Source organism: Ambystoma mexicanum, chromosome 3q (genome assembly GCF_040938575.1).
Source record: "Ambystoma mexicanum isolate Mex_15411 chromosome 3q, UKY_AmexF1_1, whole genome shotgun sequence".
NCBI classification, from domain to species: Eukaryota; Metazoa; Chordata; class Amphibia; order Caudata; family Ambystomatidae; genus Ambystoma; species Ambystoma mexicanum.
Genome location: NC_090926.1, coordinates 41,413,595 through 41,423,438, shown reverse-complemented (window position 1 = coordinate 41,423,438; position 9,844 = coordinate 41,413,595). Strand labels below are relative to the sequence as shown.

General features: G+C 46.2%; 1 protein-coding gene across 2 annotated transcripts in view; it reads right to left on the bottom strand.

Annotated features, from left to right (window-relative positions):
* Positions 1 to 3,612: 3,612 nt before the first annotated feature.
* LOC138582075 (ras-related C3 botulinum toxin substrate 1-like) overlaps positions 3,613 to 9,844 on the bottom strand; it is a 79,317-nt gene continuing 73,085 nt past the window's right edge. For both annotated transcript variants that reach the window (XM_069653027.1, XM_069653026.1), the window contains exon 7: positions 3,613 to 7,911. The gene's annotated coding sequence lies outside the window, so the exon portion shown is untranslated. The remainder of the gene's footprint in view (positions 7,912 to 9,844) is intronic.

Sequence of the window (9,844 nt, the reverse complement as noted above, 5' to 3'; positions counted from 1 at the left end):
TGCCTTCAACCACTGTCATCTAGGTAGTCCATCTCTAACTTCACTGTAGTATAATGCTTGCGTGCGACCTGCTGTAAAATGGGAGATTCCTGTTCGGACTGGCTAGCCCCCCCACCCCCCCGTGAACCCCTCTAAGTTTTACCGTTTCGACCTTGATGATGGTCGTTCTCCCCCTTTTCCCCTGCCCCTTTCCCCCTCCCCCCTCGCCCCCGTCTTGAGGCGTTCGTCCATGTCACCCGATCTCCTTCGGGGACGGTCAACGAACCACCAAGGACTCTACCCCAGCCCTGGGTAGTGTGAACATATGGATAACCCATTCTCTTTAAATCAGATTGAACGTGTGTGAACCTTTAAGCCAAACTTGTGAGACGTAACATTGCTCCCGAGGTCCCCCGCCTCCCCCCGTGTCCCCCGGCGCGGACCCGACGTGCAGGTCCATCGAACCAGATAACAAACATTATGGAAAGGACAACAGTGGACAGACCCAAAACTCCCCACGGGCCTAGCTCAGCACCGACGTGACGCTCCTCCATGTGGCCCACAGGCCCCGGCCCTAGAGAGCCAGCAACATAGCCCCCAGCGGCCATGGTCACTGGGAAATCTCATGCTCAGATGGTGAAGTGGTGTTACAGTCACTTCAGGTGGTCCTCAGAGGCCGATGATGGGTGCCTGGTTTTTTGGAACTTGCGTGCCCCCTTGACCTTGGTCTTGCCACTGGGTTGTCCCAGTCTGTCGGGGCCCCGCGGTGGGTTCCTGGCCTCACCCCAGATCCACCGGACGGACCGGCACGGTCTCCCACCAGGTCGCCAGTGGCACGCAGAATGTCCTCCTCAATCACCAGGTGGTGTCTTTCCCCCGACCACTCGAATGCCAGGTAGAAGGGGTGGCACCAGTGATATCTGACCTCCTTACCCTGTAACCATCTGGTAAGGGCTCCACATTTCTTTCTCATTGCGAGGGTGAGGGCCGAGAGGTCCTGGTAGATTGCCACCTTAGAGTCTCCGTATTGGTTATCACCGAAGTTCCTTGCCTTCTCCAGAATCCTGGCTTTGTCCTTATAGTAATGCAGTCGGGCCAGCACCGACCTCGGGCCTCTACCACCTCCGCCGGCTCGATGCACCCTGTCAAGTTTAATCTCGATGTCGGCCTCCGCCCCCATGACGACTCTTATGATATCGTTAACCTTGCCTTCCAGTGCCTGCGGGCTCTCCCTTTTGGACTCCACAAGGCGAAAAAATACACAAGTTATTCCTCCTTTCCCTGTTCTCTATGTCGTCCACCTTGAACTGTAATTCCTCCTCCCTTCGATGTACCTCCTGGAACCTGGCCTCCATTCGCGTCTCCAGGATCGCCGTGGAGAGCTGGTTGTTCTCGACTCCCTCCACACGGTCTTCCAGGGTGGTGACTTTAGTGGTAAGGTCGGCCAACTTAGCACCCATGTCGGTTCGAATCCCACGTATCTCCTCCAAGATCATCTGGGTGTTATTTTGGATGGCTCCCAGGTCGGTAGGCGGCACTGATGGAGACCCGGCGACCATTTTGTCCCCTCCGGCCGCAAACTGGTACTTGGAAAGGGCCTCCTTCCAACTCATGGGATGCTGGTTGCGGCAGAGTGTGGCAACTGACCGCCGCAGGGCCCACGGCCACGGTAGGACTCGTGTATGGGGAGAGACCGGGAGAGTCCGGGGCCAACCACAGTGGGGAGGCGCCCTCAGAGTGACTGTCTATGGTTGTGCCAGCCAAATAACTCAAGGGTTTCAGCGCCAGTGGGAAAGTGGGAAAGCGGGTCTATCCTCCCCCCGTGGTTAGGGAAACCACTAGATGGCTGGTCGTGTTCGGTGGGGTCCCCCGTGGCAGAGGTATGGGGGGGCCCCTTCAATCGAGCTGCATTCGTGGGGGCCAATTCATGAAGTCCTGGCCCGAGGGACTCTCACCTGGAACGTGCCTTCTCCAGTGTCCCCCAGCCGGATGTAGTGTGGGCGCGCTCCCGCGACGGCCCGGGCTGGGGAGTTCTGGTGTGCGGTTAGGTGGGCCCGTTCAACTCCGTGGGTGGGTGGAGTGTCGGGGCGATGTGGTACGCGTTCAGCTCCTCAGGCGTCTTCGTTCAATGTCGAGCGCGCAGCAGAACCTCCGGGGACCCCGCCTCCGACTTCTCGCTCCAAGTGGATACACCCCCGCAGGCGGCCGCAGTGTTTCCCCGCTCCTGTGCTCTGCTGCGGCCTTGGCGCGCACCGCCTGCGTGTTGCTCAGGACCGTGGGGGGAGGGGCCACAGAGACCTCGGGTGGCCGAACTCGGCCCGTGGGTGATCGGAGAAACTCCTGGACTGGACCCCCTGGGTGGGCAGGGGTTCACACGGCCTTTTTTGAGAAGCTTGTGAGAGATGGGCACCTTCTTCCTGCTCAACTCCGCAGGTTTCCCGGGGCTGGGTGCGGAGCTATCGGCTCAGGCGGCCATCTTGCCTGCGCCCCCTGGTGGCCTCCTCATGACATAATTTGATAGTCAGCACAACATGTAGTGTTGCCTTTGTTTGGCACTCTTCATGGTGCAATTGATAAAAAATCTCTGCCCTAATTGGACAGTGACTCGTAAGGCAGCTCAGGCTTTAGCATCCCACAGAGACGGGCCAATCATGTAGTGAGTGGAAATCAGTGAGGGCAAAACTTTGTTGCATCCCATGAAACACCACAATCCATTCCCCGTAATTGGCTCTTTGGCCTTCCACCCCTTGCATCTGCAACTGCTGTCTCGATAAACGTTGCCAACTCTGTATCTGACATTCTAGTTATCTATGAATGGCTGTATGAAAAAAATGTGTGTGCGGCCCTGCTTCTGGAAATTAATTCCTTCTATTTATTTGTTTCACCAAGGACCTTTTACCTCCAAACGAAATGCCCTGATCTCAGTGGGGGTTTTGTGCTCATATCCTAGTTCTTCAATTTGGCAATGCTACTGTATGGGCTTTCATGTGTGTCTCACTCTGTCTTTCACAACCATTATGCATTCATTTGGCTATCATCTGGGAAGGCACCTGGTGTTTAAAGTTTGGGCAGGCCTCTGATGCGTTGTAATAACAGAGTATTGCCATTTCTTAATTTGACCTCACAATTGTACCAGCCATCAGCAAGTGGGGAACAATAGTTCACAGCATCAACTTCAAAGAGTTTCACACTTTGCCTTTGCTCACCAGTGATAAATGATTGAAGATAGAAGCAAACATATCTCTGATGTATCAATAAACCTCGCTGTCCAAAGGAGCGCAAAACAGAATCAAGGGGATGGCTTTTCTACACAGCAGACAAAGCTTAACACTTCACAAATATATGTGTGCGTGTGGAATTATGTTAATAATAACTGTCTGGCAATTTGTTAAAACGGATATGTTAGTCTGTAAGACCAGGTAGCCAGGTTAGCGTTTCTTTGTGAGCTGTGGCCTGTCACATTAAAGTGACCTTTTCCACATAAAAGCGAGTCTGGGTAATTGTGTGCAGTAAGCCCTAAAGCTGCAGTGTTGAGGGTAGAAACGCTGTCAGTACCACACTCGCCAAACTCCACACACGCCGAACAATTAAACAAAATGGTGCTTTTCACAAATGTTGTACCACTGCTTTGGATACACGTACTATACAAATCTCATTTTATTATTATATTAACAGTGTAGTTTACATTGAAAACATACCCATAAAAGACAATGAAAAGTATGTTAATTACATTCAGAGCGATTGCAGGAAAGTGATTTTGCACCAGGGACACAGAGTACAAATAATATCATATCCAACAATAATAATAGTTAAAAGGTACATTCTGTGAAATCCTTTTTGACAAGTATAGACAAATCAGCAGTGGAGTGAAAGGAATTCAACTGCCAAAGGTCCAGAAGCAAGATGGCACCCATGATCCTAGCAACAGATCAGGATAGTGCATGTACAACATTGTAGGTCAGGGTGCAGTGCCTCATTAAATGCATAGACACATGTAGGATTAATACAAATGTGTCCATTAGCAGATATCCGATATAGAATCTGCAGGAAAATGTACATTCATAATTTGAAAGTGCTGATTGCCCATGTGCAACATCACCCACACTTTGACACCCAAAGCTCTAGTGGTTCCATGTGTTAAACTTGTGGCAAAAATGGCTGTAGACTCAAAATATCGTGGCAAAAAGGCTGTGGTTTTGCCACTGCAATCCATGTAAAGGTTGCAGGGGACACCCCCGCAAGACCCGTACCCATTATACCATTTAAGAGGAGCAGGGGACACCGCTGCAGCCCCCGCTCCCTTTAAATGGTGTAATGGGGTACGCCTTTAACGGGTCAAACCACAGTATTTTTGCAGTGATTTTTTGTACAGGCAACATTTTTGCTGCGATTTTATCACTGCATACCTCTCTAGTGGTGTAATAGGCGGAACCATCACAGAAATTTCCTTTAAACAATTGGGGGCCCGCTGGTGCTGAAAGATAGTGCTCAAATGTTGATTCTTCACAATAGACACATACAGTATGGATCACGGTTATGAATTAAAGGCAAGTGTCTTCATAAAATGGCTTTAACCTTAATAACACTGCTGTGGCAATCACGCCTTTAGTGTTGGCTTAAAATATATGCAACAAATGCATGTACATTTGGCATTGTCCTCATCACCCAATTCTATTCTATTCTAAATCTTTTCCCAAAGACCACCACAAAGTACCTTACTACTAGCTGCTTAATTAGCCTACACAAAGGCACGTGGAACAATTGGACATGACACATTTTGAAAACAAATGCAAATAGTGAGTGCAAATATACATGATTTGATTTAAACATATCTCAATTGGTGAAGTAAAAGATTTCAATTCAAAACTAAGTTTACATTGTTCAATACTTATATTAGCAATTGCAAGCATAGAACACCTGAAGGGCTGTTGAAACAGTATGCCCTCAACAAAAAGCTTAACTTTAGGCAGGTCTATTGCCATTATCAATGTGTTCAAGTGTGTCTCCTGTTTAAGAGCCCGATTCCATTTTGGTAAAGGCATCACATTCTTCAGAATTGCATTAAAATGGCCAACTAAGAAGTCAACAGTACCACAGCAAACAACCCCAAGAGGACCACAGCAAACAGCCCACATGTGGATCAGGTTCTGCTTAAGTCTGAACGATCTCAAACAAAGCAAATAAAGTTCAAAAGTGTTAACGAAATCAAAACAAAACCATTATTAGATGCTGAGGAATTTGTCCAAACTAGTGTTGGCATTTTTGAAAATCATGGACAGAAAATGGCTTCCATCTATTTCCTAGTGAATAAAATAAATGAGGAGCCCAACGTTGAAACCACAATATAAATGGATCCTATATTGGATGGTGAACTGCACTATGTCCATGCACATATACAATAGATATTGCATTTCAGTAATGCCTTGACGGACCTTCAACTTTCATCAGGCACTGCTCACAAAGGCATCTGATCTAACAATAAATGTTTTAAGAATATCACTAAACATGCAACCATTTGCCATGGACTTCATCAATAATGTTGATTACATTTCATTTATTTCCTCTCCCTGCACCACTCATTGACAGCATTACTTTGATATGAAACACCCATGTTAGCAACACCTTCAGTATCATCTGATGTGATATGGAGCTTCATAGACTAGTGGTTCTGCCAGAAGACGTCCCTGATATACCGAATTTCAGACTGGCCCAATACCAATGTCAACACGACACACACACACAGTGGAAATGAAAGTGGAAGTCATGTGATGACCCACACAAATCTGTTCAAGGCACAAACCTAAAATTGTATCTTTACGATTTACAGACAGCTCTGTATGTTCTTAGGTAAAGTTTGTCAGAAAGCTACACATGCCCAGTCATCTAGCTGGAAGATGTGTATATTATTTGGGAAACCATATACAAGAGGTATTACTAAGAGAATATCTTTTATCTATACGAAGGCAGGGTAGACATCCTATAAAATGCTCAGATGTTGTAAGTGAGGAACACACCTATGTCCATTCACTGTTCTTCCATCAGAATCTCTTTATGGAGCGTTCATACCACTCGAACCTAGTCAAGACGGAACATGTTTTAGTTGGTTTGCAATCATTTGTTTTTAAACAACTTAGTAAATCAATTGATGCTCAGATTTTCAAAGTTTCTGAAATAAACTTGCAACGTCAAGTGTTGTATGGATGTATGAGAAGGAGACTATATAAAAAAGTGACAAAGCAAATTGACAATGTAACTGTGTGTTTGCTAAAAAAAAAGACACGACTATTAATAGAACAATGTTTATATGTTGGACCATCTATTTGCTCCCAGTGAGCCTCGTTGCTATGACATTTAAGTGCTAATGTGTATTGCACAGCAACCCATCAATAAGACTTCTGTTATGGTGGCATTGAAGGCATGGAAGTTGTCCATTGTGGACCACATAAGCACCAAACAGCAATAGGTTTAAGCACATGCACTAGCCTAACTCCTAACACATTTCCATGTGAAGGTAACTCATTAATTAACTTGATTTGAAGGTTGACATCTCTCACTGTAAAGTTATGCAATTTCCATCATGTGTGCTATTCGTCGTATACACCAGATTTTGTGAACAAGCTTAACGGACACAGCATTAGATTGGCCCACTCGAAAGTTTGAAAATAATCAAAGTTAAATACACGTTGGAAGTGTGGATGCCAACGTTTTCAGTATTTCCACGGACTGTCCAGTGGGCAATGAGGATTGCCTGTTGCCATAGGATCTCCCTTGATTAGACAATATTCTTTGTAGACTTTCCCATCGATATGGTCAGATTCCTCTTTAGCTTTGAAAATAAAATCTTAAGCCCTATAGCATTATGGGTTTCAAAATTCTTGTATATCCTAAATGATGTAGTTCTGTAACTAAACCACATTTAAGACCAGAATGATGAATGACACATAAACTAGAGATTGTGTCTCTACAGTCAAAACAAAGGCTTTAGTGTGCAATGATTAGCAGTGTTGCAGACCAGCTGACTGCATATGGGGTTCATAGGATCACTGAGTCAGCCTTGTGGAAGCATCCGAAAGAGAAACGGAGTGAGAAGCATCACTTAAAATGGCATCTGAAGCTCCTAGATGAAAAATAAACGTAACCCTGTATTGTATTAAGTCTCAGAGAAAGAGCAGGCAGAATAGTGGCAGTAAACCATAGGCTCAATTGTCTCCACGACATAATAACATATGAAAAACAGAAACAAGAAAAGGCAAATTAAATCAAGAATCAGCAGGTTTAAAATGGAAACTTGGCTTCAAAATAAAAGAACATCCATCGAGAAGGCGTATTTATATGATCTTAAATTCATCCTTAAGTTGGCCAACGCAGCTGTGCATTTTAGCTTTTATTTTATGATAGTTTTGACACAGTCTGACTGTTCACGTTATTGTGGACCGCTGAAGACATAGGCCCATGGTGGTGGATTTTTGATGAGAAAAATTGTTCTAAGAGGATCCAGCCCTCATTGGTAAAGACTGATGACATGGCACTTCAAAGATTATTTGAGAACAGAGTGCATACCACACCATGCCCAACACTCCTCATCCATTCTAATCTGTGTGCACGTGTGTGTGTGTGTGTGTGTGTGTGTGTGTGTGTGTGTGTGCGCGCGCGTGTGTGGTGTGTGTGTGTGTGTGTGTGGGCATGTGTGTGTGTGGCATAGATGAAATATTGCCCATCGAAATGTTGGGAAGCAGCTAGGTCTAGTGGACTAGGGCAGGCAATCCTGAAATCTGTAAACATATGAGAACATCTAGCTACAAAGCAGATATACAGACAAGAAAAACTGAAGTACTGAGGATGAATGGACGGTAACAATGTGTGGTGAAATATTCAATGGCACTAGTTAAGTAGAATCACTGCAGCGATGTTGAGAGTCTTTAAGTGCAGCACCTGTGAAGAAAAGAAGACACCGTCATGGGCAGTAAGACAAGAAAGCTCACATCACAAAAAAGACACTTCCCCTGCAATATAAGCCTTTACCCCAAAACTAGATTTACATGAATGTGCACACTCCAAGTCCTCATACAGATCACATGATGTGGGCATTTCCATTAGTTGGCATTCTATTCCAGGTAGACCTGGTGCGCATAGGTAGTGCCTTACATAAGGGAAGAAACGTATTGGTCCTTCATTATTTGTCGATGTTAAGTTCTGAATATCACTCCCCAGTGGGGGGGGCGGGTATGTGCATGTGTGTTTGTGAGTGTGTTTGTCTGTGTGTGTGTGTGTATATACTGTAAGATACCACTATTTCCAATTTAAATGGCGCAATGTGATGGTTTAGCTTGGTCGTCAGGGACAACGCGTTTGTCTTGGAAGCAAGACAATGCACTGCAACAAAAGGTTTGAATCCCGGTCTCACGCTTAGAAACTGGTTTCCTTTATTAAGCCCATTAGAAAAATATAATTGTTATTATAATTATCAGGTGCCTGTCTGTCAGTGATAGATCAAAAGAAAGAAATGCAGCCCCGTGCCCTGAGACATTAAAGGACAATTGCTAGAGGGCACATAGACCCGTTCAGAGGGAGTTCAAAATGTGTTGCACAGGTTTCAATCACATCTGCATGTAGTGTTGCTCAAGAATGAGACTGTATTTGATTTTCGTAGCCAGCTCCTGTTTGTGAATGGTTCTTGGTTCATCGTGAACACAACGAAATACGTGGAGTCAATTCCAGGCAGTAGAAGGAACACTATGGGCCTCATTAAGAGTGGGCCGGTTCAGAAACAAGGGTGCCGGTAAGCTTACTGGCACCCATGTTCTGGACCGGCACATAACGAGTCTGCCTGCCGGGGCCGTTGAGCCTGACAGGTATGACCCTGCCGGGTGCAGCAGCCATGCGAAGGAGAGTTGCCATGGAAGCACGGGCACTGTTAGCATCGGTGCCGGTGCTTCCGAGTCCCCATTCCCATGGAGTCCTTTGGAACTTTATGGGAATGAGGACTTACAAATTCCGGCGCCTGAGTTCCCACGCTGCCACGAATTGCAATGTCGCTATGACACCGGGAAGTCAGGTGCCAGATCTGGTGTTACGGGTTACCACTGTACTCCTAATGAGTGCCGATGTGAGACTACATGATTACAACATTGTTGAAGAGTATAGTTTACAGTAACATTAAGCTCAATGCAAAGAACGCGTATTGCACAGACTCAGAACTTAGATGCTGCCCTGTCGTATAATAAAGCAATTAAACTGATCCGCACAGCCAGGGGCCCAAGTTATAGGTCCGAATTCAGTGAGGGTATTAACAATGGGCCCCATCGCCATTACCACCCGATCTGGCAGGCGCCGTGTTTTCGATCTAAAAACCCAGGGTGATGACAACAATGTATTTTGTGTGAAAGAACATGAGGCACTTCGGTGTCCTGTTCATCAATCAAAACAATTACCCAAAATGGCTGCCATGGTGATAGAAGGCAGGGCCCCATGCAGAGCCCCCTCTTGCATTTCCATGGAGGCCAGGGACGTGAAACAGTGACAGCAGTGGTGGCATGCCAAATGGATCAGGTAAGTGGGGTAGAGGTTGAGAGGATATACTGGGACACCAGAGGGAGGGCGGGGGGTGGCAAGCAGGTGAGCTGCCTTCAGGTTGCTTGGAGCACAGGATTAGATCGTGGGATTCAGGCCACGATCCGAGGCACCTGATTATGGCTCCCCTGCCCCGGTTGCAAATTTCAATCCAAGCCCTATAGGTGAAGGTTCATTACGACCATTACCTTGCAACATAGAACCCTTCTACTGCTGAATTTACAAAGACTGTTTATGCATACTTCTGCCAGACACTGCATTTATATTTGCTGCAGATCTTTGGATAATTTACAGA